This window comes from Limulus polyphemus, unplaced genomic scaffold (genome assembly GCF_000517525.1).
Source record: "Limulus polyphemus unplaced genomic scaffold, Limulus_polyphemus-2.1.2 Scaffold1945, whole genome shotgun sequence".
Classification (NCBI taxonomy): Eukaryota; Metazoa; Arthropoda; class Merostomata; order Xiphosura; family Limulidae; genus Limulus; species Limulus polyphemus.
In genome coordinates this window covers 221,484-230,343 of record NW_013667555.1, presented here as the reverse complement: position 1 = coordinate 230,343, position 8,860 = coordinate 221,484, and the positions used below count along the sequence as shown (strand labels likewise).

Sequence of the window (8,860 nt, the reverse complement as noted above, 5' to 3'; positions counted from 1 at the left end):
ATTGTAGTGTCTACACACTATGTGTATCTACTACATGTGATTGTTGTCTAGACACTGTGTGTATGTGCTGTCCTGTGATTATAGTGTCTACACACTATGTGTATCTGCTGACCTGTGATTTTAGTATCTACACACTGTGTGTATCTGCTGAACTGTGATTATAGTGTCTACATGCTGTATGTATTTGTTGACCTGTGATTGTAGTGCACATACTCTGTGTGTATGTGCTGACCTGTGACTCTAATGTCTACACACTATGTCTGCTGTCCTGTGATTGTAGTGTCTACACACTGTGTGTATCTGTTGACCTTTTATCTGTACATTATGTTTATATACAACTAGTGTGATGATGTAGAAGTATATATTATGTCTGCTGGGTTTACATACTTTGTTGCACATACTGTAGTAGTGTTATATGTACTTTGAAATGTTTCATGTGACTTATATTTTAATATTTAATGTGAGGGCCTAGTTTATTTCCACTTATAAACAGCGCCAGCTAAATTCTCTTGTGTATAATTCGACGTTTAGTTAACTATATATCGAAAACTAAGAAATCTATTTTCCCGCGCGCTGTGATTCACATATTTTGGTTTAGATGTGTTAGTAAATAGTATACAAAACACCTTTCCTCGAGACAAACAATTCTATGATTGTCTCCGTTCGTTCTATTAAAACTAAAACTCATTCAGGTTAAGACACAAGAACTGTATACTTGCTTAGTATATGTAAATTAGCCTGGAGCTGATTACGAGCGACGGGTCAAGAACTTACAGAAATAACTGAGAAATATTTTTAACGTGAAATTCTGGTTATAAATGTATCACGTGTCTTGTAGTATAAGATTCATTATACACAATATGTACCTCAAACTGTAGCATCAAGAAATGATATACATGTACACTGCGCCTAGTTCTGTGTAAATGTATATTCCTTAGTGTAGCAGTGGCGCTCATATACCTGGGATTGAGATTAATCGAAGCAAAGCTAGGGGGGTCTTTGATGCGGCACATTTAAGTTCTTTAGAGGACGCCCTTGGCTTTGTTATGGAACAAAGGGATGTGAGGTGAACGTGATCAACCAATGGCAGGGGAAGGTGAATAGTGAGGCTCCGACAAGCTTCAATGTTCAGACCAGAACTGTCCTGAGTTGCAATATCGGGTGCGTTCAACACCTTATCTAATGTACACAATTTTGAGGGTTTTTTTTTTTTCAAAACTACAGAGCTAAATTTTTAATCAGATTGTTTAAACACTGCTTTATAATTATAATATGCTACTAACTTATTGACTATGTAATTAGAGTCAGTGGAGTTAATACATTTTGTAGAAAGAATAAGGTGAGAAACTTGATAGACTTATTTTCTACCTATATCCATGATACAAAAATAGCAGCATCAATAAAACTGTCAACTTGTCCGGTATGGATCAAGTTAGCATCACGACGTAAAGCTGTAACATCAAATTACAAATCGTTCTTGTTAACCTCTTCGTTTTAACAAAACACTGCAATAACTAAAACTGAAACAAATAGCCCGGATTACCTTTACTATTATAGTTTACATTAGCATGGATTGCCTTTGTTAATATTGTCAACATTAGCACGGACTACCTTTATTAATATTATCTACATAAGCACAGATTACCTTTATTTGTATTGTCTACATTAGCATGAATTACCTTTATTTGTATTGTCTAAATCAGCAGGAATTACCTTTATTTGTATTGTCTAAACTAGCATGATTTACCTTTATTTGTATTGTCTAAATTAGCATGATTTACCTTTATTTATATTGTCAACATAAGCACAGATTACCTTTATTTATATTGTCTAAATTAGCATGAATTACCTTTATTTATATTTTCTACATTAGTATAGATTGACTTTATTAATACTGTCTTCATTAGCATGGTTTACCTTTATTTTTATTGTCTATATTAGCATGGATTACCTTTATTTTTATTGTCTACATTAGCATGGATTACCTGTATTTGTATTGCCTGCATGGGGATTATCCATTGAAAAGCAATTAACTGAAAATTTTAAAATCTTGCAGAATGACATGTGGTTAATTCAGCAGTAATTTCATCAAAAATTAGAGCATGTTTCAAACATCAGTCAAAAGTAACTAAACTTATAGTTCTTCAGGAGTAAAACAAACTCTTTACAACAACCTTGGAGAAACCTGTTCAAATCAAGTAAAAATTCATTTTTTCACAAAGTTAATATTCAATTCAACAAAGTATATTACAAACAAGAAGTCACTAAGACCATCACTAAACAAAGTTACTAAGATCATTCAAAAATTCGATTAAACAAAGACAATCATTAATACGTAAGTCACTACTAGTATTTAAAATATTCGATTGAATATTGTCCATTGCTAACACAAAAGTCGCTAAGAGTATTTAAAACATTCCATTAAATAAAGTCTATCACAAACATAAGTGTCACCAAGATTATTAGAGATATTCGGTTAAATAAAGTCCATCACAAACACAAAAGTCACTAAGATTATTAAAGATATTCGGTTAAATAAAGTCCATTACAAACACAAAAGTCGCTAAGATTATTCATAAAATGTGATTAAATAAAACCCATCATAACCACAAAAATTGCTATGATGATTTAAAACATTCGATTAAAGAAAGTCCATCATAAACACATAGTCACTAAGATTAGTTAAACATTCTAATTAAGAAAGTCCATCATAAACACATAGTCACTAAGATTAGTTAAAACATTTTAATTAAGAAAGTCCATCATAAACACAGTCACTAGGATTAGTTAAAACATTTTAATTAAGAAAGTCCATCATAAACACAGTCACTAAGATGAGTTAAAACATTCTAATTAAGAAAGTCCATCATAAACACATAGTCACTAAGATTAGTTAAAACATTCTAATTACGAAAGTCCATCATAAACACAGTCACTGAGATTAGTTTAAAACATTCTAATTACGAAAGTCCATCATAAACACATAGTCACTAAGATTAGTTAAAACATTCTAATTAAGAAAGTCCATCATAAACACAGTCACTGAGATTAGTTTAAAACATTATATTAAAGAAAGTCTACCACTAAAAGAACAGTAACTCATGAGCCCATATAGATTTTTTTGTATTTTTAAGGAACGTTTTGTTTTACATTTTCCGACATCGATTGTTTGCTGGAAGAAACATATCAAGATAAGTTGATACTGTGTCTGCAAATATGCCTGAACTTAGTTTTCGACATGTATTACCTGGGAAGATTGCAAACAAGTAAATAAAAAACGGACAAAACAAAATACATTCAGCGACACACTCTTCACCGGTTAACCAGATGGCGGGCTCAATCAGCCGCTGCTTATTCTCATTCAGTACACGTACTGTACGGATGCCACCTCTATATTGGTCAGAGGTTATGTCTTCCCACACAGTTCGATAATACTTGACATTTAACTTTCTGAACTTTGAAATCAGTCAAAATCAATACAATAAACAGTCACCTCACCTGACTTGTGTCCCTTCTATGTCCCTTAGAAACAACAGTATCCAAATTTCAAACGAGAATCCACAACATTCGTCAGTTTTTTTGTTGTTTTTTAGTGTGTTTTTTTTGTTTTTGTTACGCTTAGCACCACTTATTGCGATGTGTGTCTGTCTGTCTCTACAACCCCACCCTGTCTATTGCGACTTTGGTACAGCCTGATTTCAAGCGAGGAGTTTTTTGTTTTTTTTACGCGTAAAGGATGAAAGGGGAGCATGAGAGGTGAGTGTGTGGGGGGGAGGAGTAAGGGACATGAAAATATTTTTTATGAGTGCTCCAGGCGAACGGTTGGTACCAAGGCCTGTTGGCTGTCGAGCTCACTCGTGATGCTACACCATGCGACTAAACATCGCTCGCGCTCATAATCGTGGTTGGTAAGCGGTTTTGGTAAGCGTGGTTGGTACTGCTTAATAAATAATTTACTATAAATATCTTTAGTAACTTCAAAACAACCATACATTTTTCTACGTTGGTGGATATGTGAAGTGCACTAAATGTTATATGTGTGGTTAAATAAGATAAGCAAATTCTACTAATTCCTCGTACTCATTTTTCCGGGTTAAAGTCTGGTGCCGAGCGGAACACTGAGAGTGGCTTAGCCGCTTGGTTAGATGGAGAACGACGACCTGCATCAGTGTGGAGTAAGGCCTAAGCTTTGAGGCTCGCAGAATCGCAAAGTACTCAGCTGTATGGATTAGGTTCCTGTATTTTCTGTTAAATACTAGTCCTATTTTCTTCTGTAGATGTCAAGGTAAGATAACTACATCGGTTAAATACTCTTAAGAACTTCTTTTTAGGTTTAACTGTGAAAATTATAGCCAAAAGATATGTCCCCCTTGTGTTTCATTCAAACTTTAGAAATAATATATTGAGTATATATTTCTTCAACTAATTAAGTGTTTTTGAAGAATTAGAGTTGAGAAGGAACATTAAGCATGTCAACTTCAACAGGCAAAAGCGATATATACTCATGACTTAGGTCGAGGAAAGGGTTTACATAGTAATAAAAAAATTCATTTGTCAAACTTGAAAACAGACATTCGGCTATAGAATTAAGATTGGGAAAAAACACGCAAAAGAGCCTTATGAACTATTTTGAGGATTAGGGATGAAGATAAAATTTGGTAATCGTACATTGGGAAAACAGAAGAAATTTCAACACATGTAGAGATAATGGTAGAACCCTTCACCAATATATTACTATATAGATAAAATATAATTTTGGCGCCATTAAACCGATCGTCATCGGTTACCTTCGCGAATAAACATCATTTGAATAATATTAAGTGTTTTTAGAGTTTCAAACACACATCAGCTTTTAGCAGGTTGCCTGTACGCTGAATTTTCTGATACATTTCAGAACTTTACACATTAATTTTCTTTCTTTTTTTTACTTACATTTGGATCAAGCTTGATTCTTGAGCTTCGTTCACCAGTCGTTCAAGTATATTAAAGCAACTTGAGAAAACAGCAACTACGCTGATAGGGTTGAACGTGATCAGCTCGTAGAAGTCAACAGCTAAAGCTACTAGCAATTACGAATATGATGAAACCACGTCGTTAGTTAAGACATGCGTAGAGCCCCTCCAGTCGTTTCGGCAAATGACAGAATCTGCCTTTTTATAGCGTGACTCTCGCCTTACAAATATCAGTTACTGCGATGCATTTCTAGGAAGTAGAGCTATACATATACACACGCATGTAGTGGCATTAACGAGGGATAACTGGACGTATGCTACTGTTCCTGCTATTAAAGAAACTGCTTAAGTAACGACGTTTTGGCTCTCAGCGGTATTGTAAAAGTGCACCTTCATTCCTCATGTAGCCTTTTTTCATTATTTACACATTGATTCGATCACTTATTTAACCATATGGTTGTCGATGAGGTCATGCTATGTATGTTTAATGTGTAGTAATGGTACCTCCAAACAATCTTCTTGTGCATTTTCGTATCATAATTAAAAATTACTTAAAGTGAAGTATCTATCACGAGACGAATCGCCTTCGAAAAGAATGGTTGTGTTGAGCTTTAGACTGCTTGGATTCCTCTATAACTATTGGCCTATAAAAGGTGAAATGCTCAGAAGCAGAAGAGTATTTTATACTCTTGGTTTATGTTCTCAGAACGTATGTGTTGTGTGTAATTGTTTTCCCATAGGGTTTTTAATTTTCTTAATCACTGTGTTATGTGCATGTTTTTACAACTTCTATAGGATATTTGGTTGAAGTAAAACCATCATATATATCTATCAGGCATTTTAACTGAAGTTGTGGTTCTTCATCACAGTCTGTTAAAGTAAAACTTATTTTGTTTTGAAACTGAATTCTTATGTTATTCAGCTATATTGTAAGAAATATTATTATCCTTCCTATTTCCATGGAAACGACCCTTGGTATGGTTTCCGCCCCATATAGATTAAAAAGAGCTGTAATCTAGACATTGAAGTTGGAATATAATAAAAAATACAATTTTTAATTTATGTCAAGGGACCGCCAATGATAAGAACTGAAATTATACCCAACTATATATATATATATATATATCTTTTTTTTTTATTTATATGATTTCACTCGAATTCGAACCGAATATTTGTCAGAGACTTACACCATGTTCCCAGTATTAGACTTGTATAACTTAACAACACGTTTCAAATCTGAGACTTGTATAACTTAACGTCATATGTTTCAAATTTAAGACTTGTATAACTTAACGCCTTGTGTTACAGATCTGAGACTTGTATCCGATACAGGCACTGCTGAGTCGTAGCTTCTTACGGGTCGTTTTAATTTTCATGTATGTATGTTACACGCTAGTTAACAATATAAACGTAAGCCAATACCATTATTATGGGTTTCATATTTATCGACAGTTTTTAGATAAGACATCTAACAAAGGGCACGGTATATGTATTTAAAGTTAATTTAATCTTATATACTTTGGTGTGTGAATTTAATACAACAATTTCAGTGACTGCACTTAATCAAATACCAGATCGTTTTATCAAACATTTTACAAAACATGTCAAATTATCAAACCATTTTTAATAATTCATTTTATCTAAATTTAATTTTATAAATGTATATGGCATTATTTATTTTCTTATATTCTAGTTATTGCTTTGCTTGTTTGTTTTTCAAAAGCCAATAATCACGTGTAGATTCTAGTTGATAAATATAATTTTAACATCATTCTATAATATCAGCGTCTTTCCTGTTATAAAGATTGAAATATGTATAAGACTTCGAGGATACAACTCGCAAAGCTCTTCCATATTGCGTTTTTAACTTGGACCACGAAACAACACATAGATATAATGATGGATATTCAATAACATGTGATACATTTAATTATGAAATATGTGCAAGATAATACTGGTCATAGTTAGAAATTAATTTGAAAAATGGATAGTCACTATATTTCTAACCATTTATCAACAATTTGGTATATTAGTCATATAGGTTTTTGAGTGATTAAATATTCCAGAAACATATAGAATATTATGGACTTCAAAAATCGAAATACAATTAAGAACGCTGAAGAATAGGATTAATAATTCGCGCTCATAGTATTGATGTCTAAAAACACAACATCATCATCTACAACACTCTATTACATTCCACCGTTTTCTGACAAATATGTATGAAATCATATATATTGGTATAATATCTTCTGTATAACTTTAACGGTTTTTAGGGACTTGCCTAACAATAACTAACCACATTGTAGCTTGCCTAAAAACAACTAACCACATTGTAGCTTGCCTAAAAACAACTAACCACATTGTAGCTTGCCTAAAAACAACTAACCACATTGTAGCTTTCCTAAAAACAACTAACCACATTGTAGCTTGCCTAACAATAACTAACCACATTGTAGCTTGCCTAACAATAACTAACCACATTGTAGCTTGCCTAACAATAACTAACCACATTGTAGCTTGCCTAAAAACAACTAACCACATTGTAGCTTGCCTAAAAACAACTAACCACATTGTAGCTTGCCTAAAAACAACTAACCACATTGTAACTTACCTAACAATAACTAACCAGACTGTAGCTTACCTAACATTAACTAAAGATATTATAGCGTACCTAACAATAACTAACCACATTGTAGCTTAACCAACAATAACTAACCATATTGTAGCTTAACCAACAATAATTATCCACACTGTAACTTAACCAACAATAATTATCCACACTGTAACTTAACCAACAATAACTAACCACATTGTAGCTTGCCTACCAATAGCTAGCCAGACTGTGGCTTTCCTAACAATGAATAACTGGACTGTAGCTTATGTAACATTGACTAACCAGGTTGTAGCTTACCTAACAATAGCTAACCACATTATAGCTTAACCAACAATAGCTAACCACATTGTAGCTTATCTGGCATTAACTCAACAGCCAACATCTCACCAGATCATAGCTTGCCTGACAAGAATTCACTGAACTGTAATTTACCTAATCAGACTATAGCTGATAGTCTCTTACAGGATAAGCTCGCCGGATTTTAACTTGCCTATCAGTAGTTAACCAGCTTGTAGCTTATCTGGCATTAACTCAACAGCCAACATCTCACCAGATCATAGCTTGCCTGACAAGAATTCACTGAACTGTAATTCACCTCATCAGACTATAGCTGATAGTCTCTTACAGGATAAGCTCGCCGGATTTTAACTTGCCTATCAGTAGTTAACCAGCTTGTAGCTTATCTGACAACAACCCTCTAAACTGTAGTTTACCTCAAGAGACTGTAGCTGATAGTCTCTTACAAGATAATAGCTCTCCGGATTTAACTTGCCTGTCAATAATTAATCAGATTGTAGTTTATCTGAGAGCAATTAACCATACGAAAACTCTTCATAAAATAGCCTATTCGGCAGTAACTAGTCAACAGCTCTCCAAATGGTTCTGACAGTCATTAACTACGCAGTAACTCCTCAGTGTTAATAATAACAATTTAAATACTTGTTTACATGAAAGAAACTAACGGATTATAACTCTAAAGATAGTATATAATTTCTTTATCAACGTTAACTAACCAGCAATAACTCTTCAGATAGTAGCTTACACATTGGTGGTAGTGTTCTGAAAATAGCTAACTAAACAATTTCTTCTCAAATACTAGTTGACAACAACTAACCAGCAATAACTCTTCAGATAGTAGCTTACACATTGGTAGTGTTCTGAAAATAGCTAACTAAACAATTTCTTCTCGAATACTAGTTGACAACAACTAACCACGTAATAACTCCTCAGATAGTAGCTTACACATTGGTGGTAGTGTTCTGAAAATAGCTAACTAAACAATTTCTTCTCG

The 8,860-nt window shown here is 33.5% G+C and overlaps 1 long non-coding RNA gene across 2 annotated transcripts in view; it reads left to right on the top strand.

Annotated features, from left to right (window-relative positions):
- Positions 1–3,715: 3,715 nt before the first annotated feature.
- LOC111087272 overlaps positions 3,716–8,860 on the top strand; it is a 139,935-nt gene continuing 134,790 nt past the window's right edge. Inside the window, exon 1 of one of the 2 annotated variants that reach the window (XR_002611976.1) lies at positions 3,716–4,285. This is a non-coding gene — a long non-coding RNA (uncharacterized LOC111087272). The remainder of the gene's footprint in view (positions 4,286–8,860) is intronic. The other variant, XR_002611979.1, reaches the window with a different exon arrangement.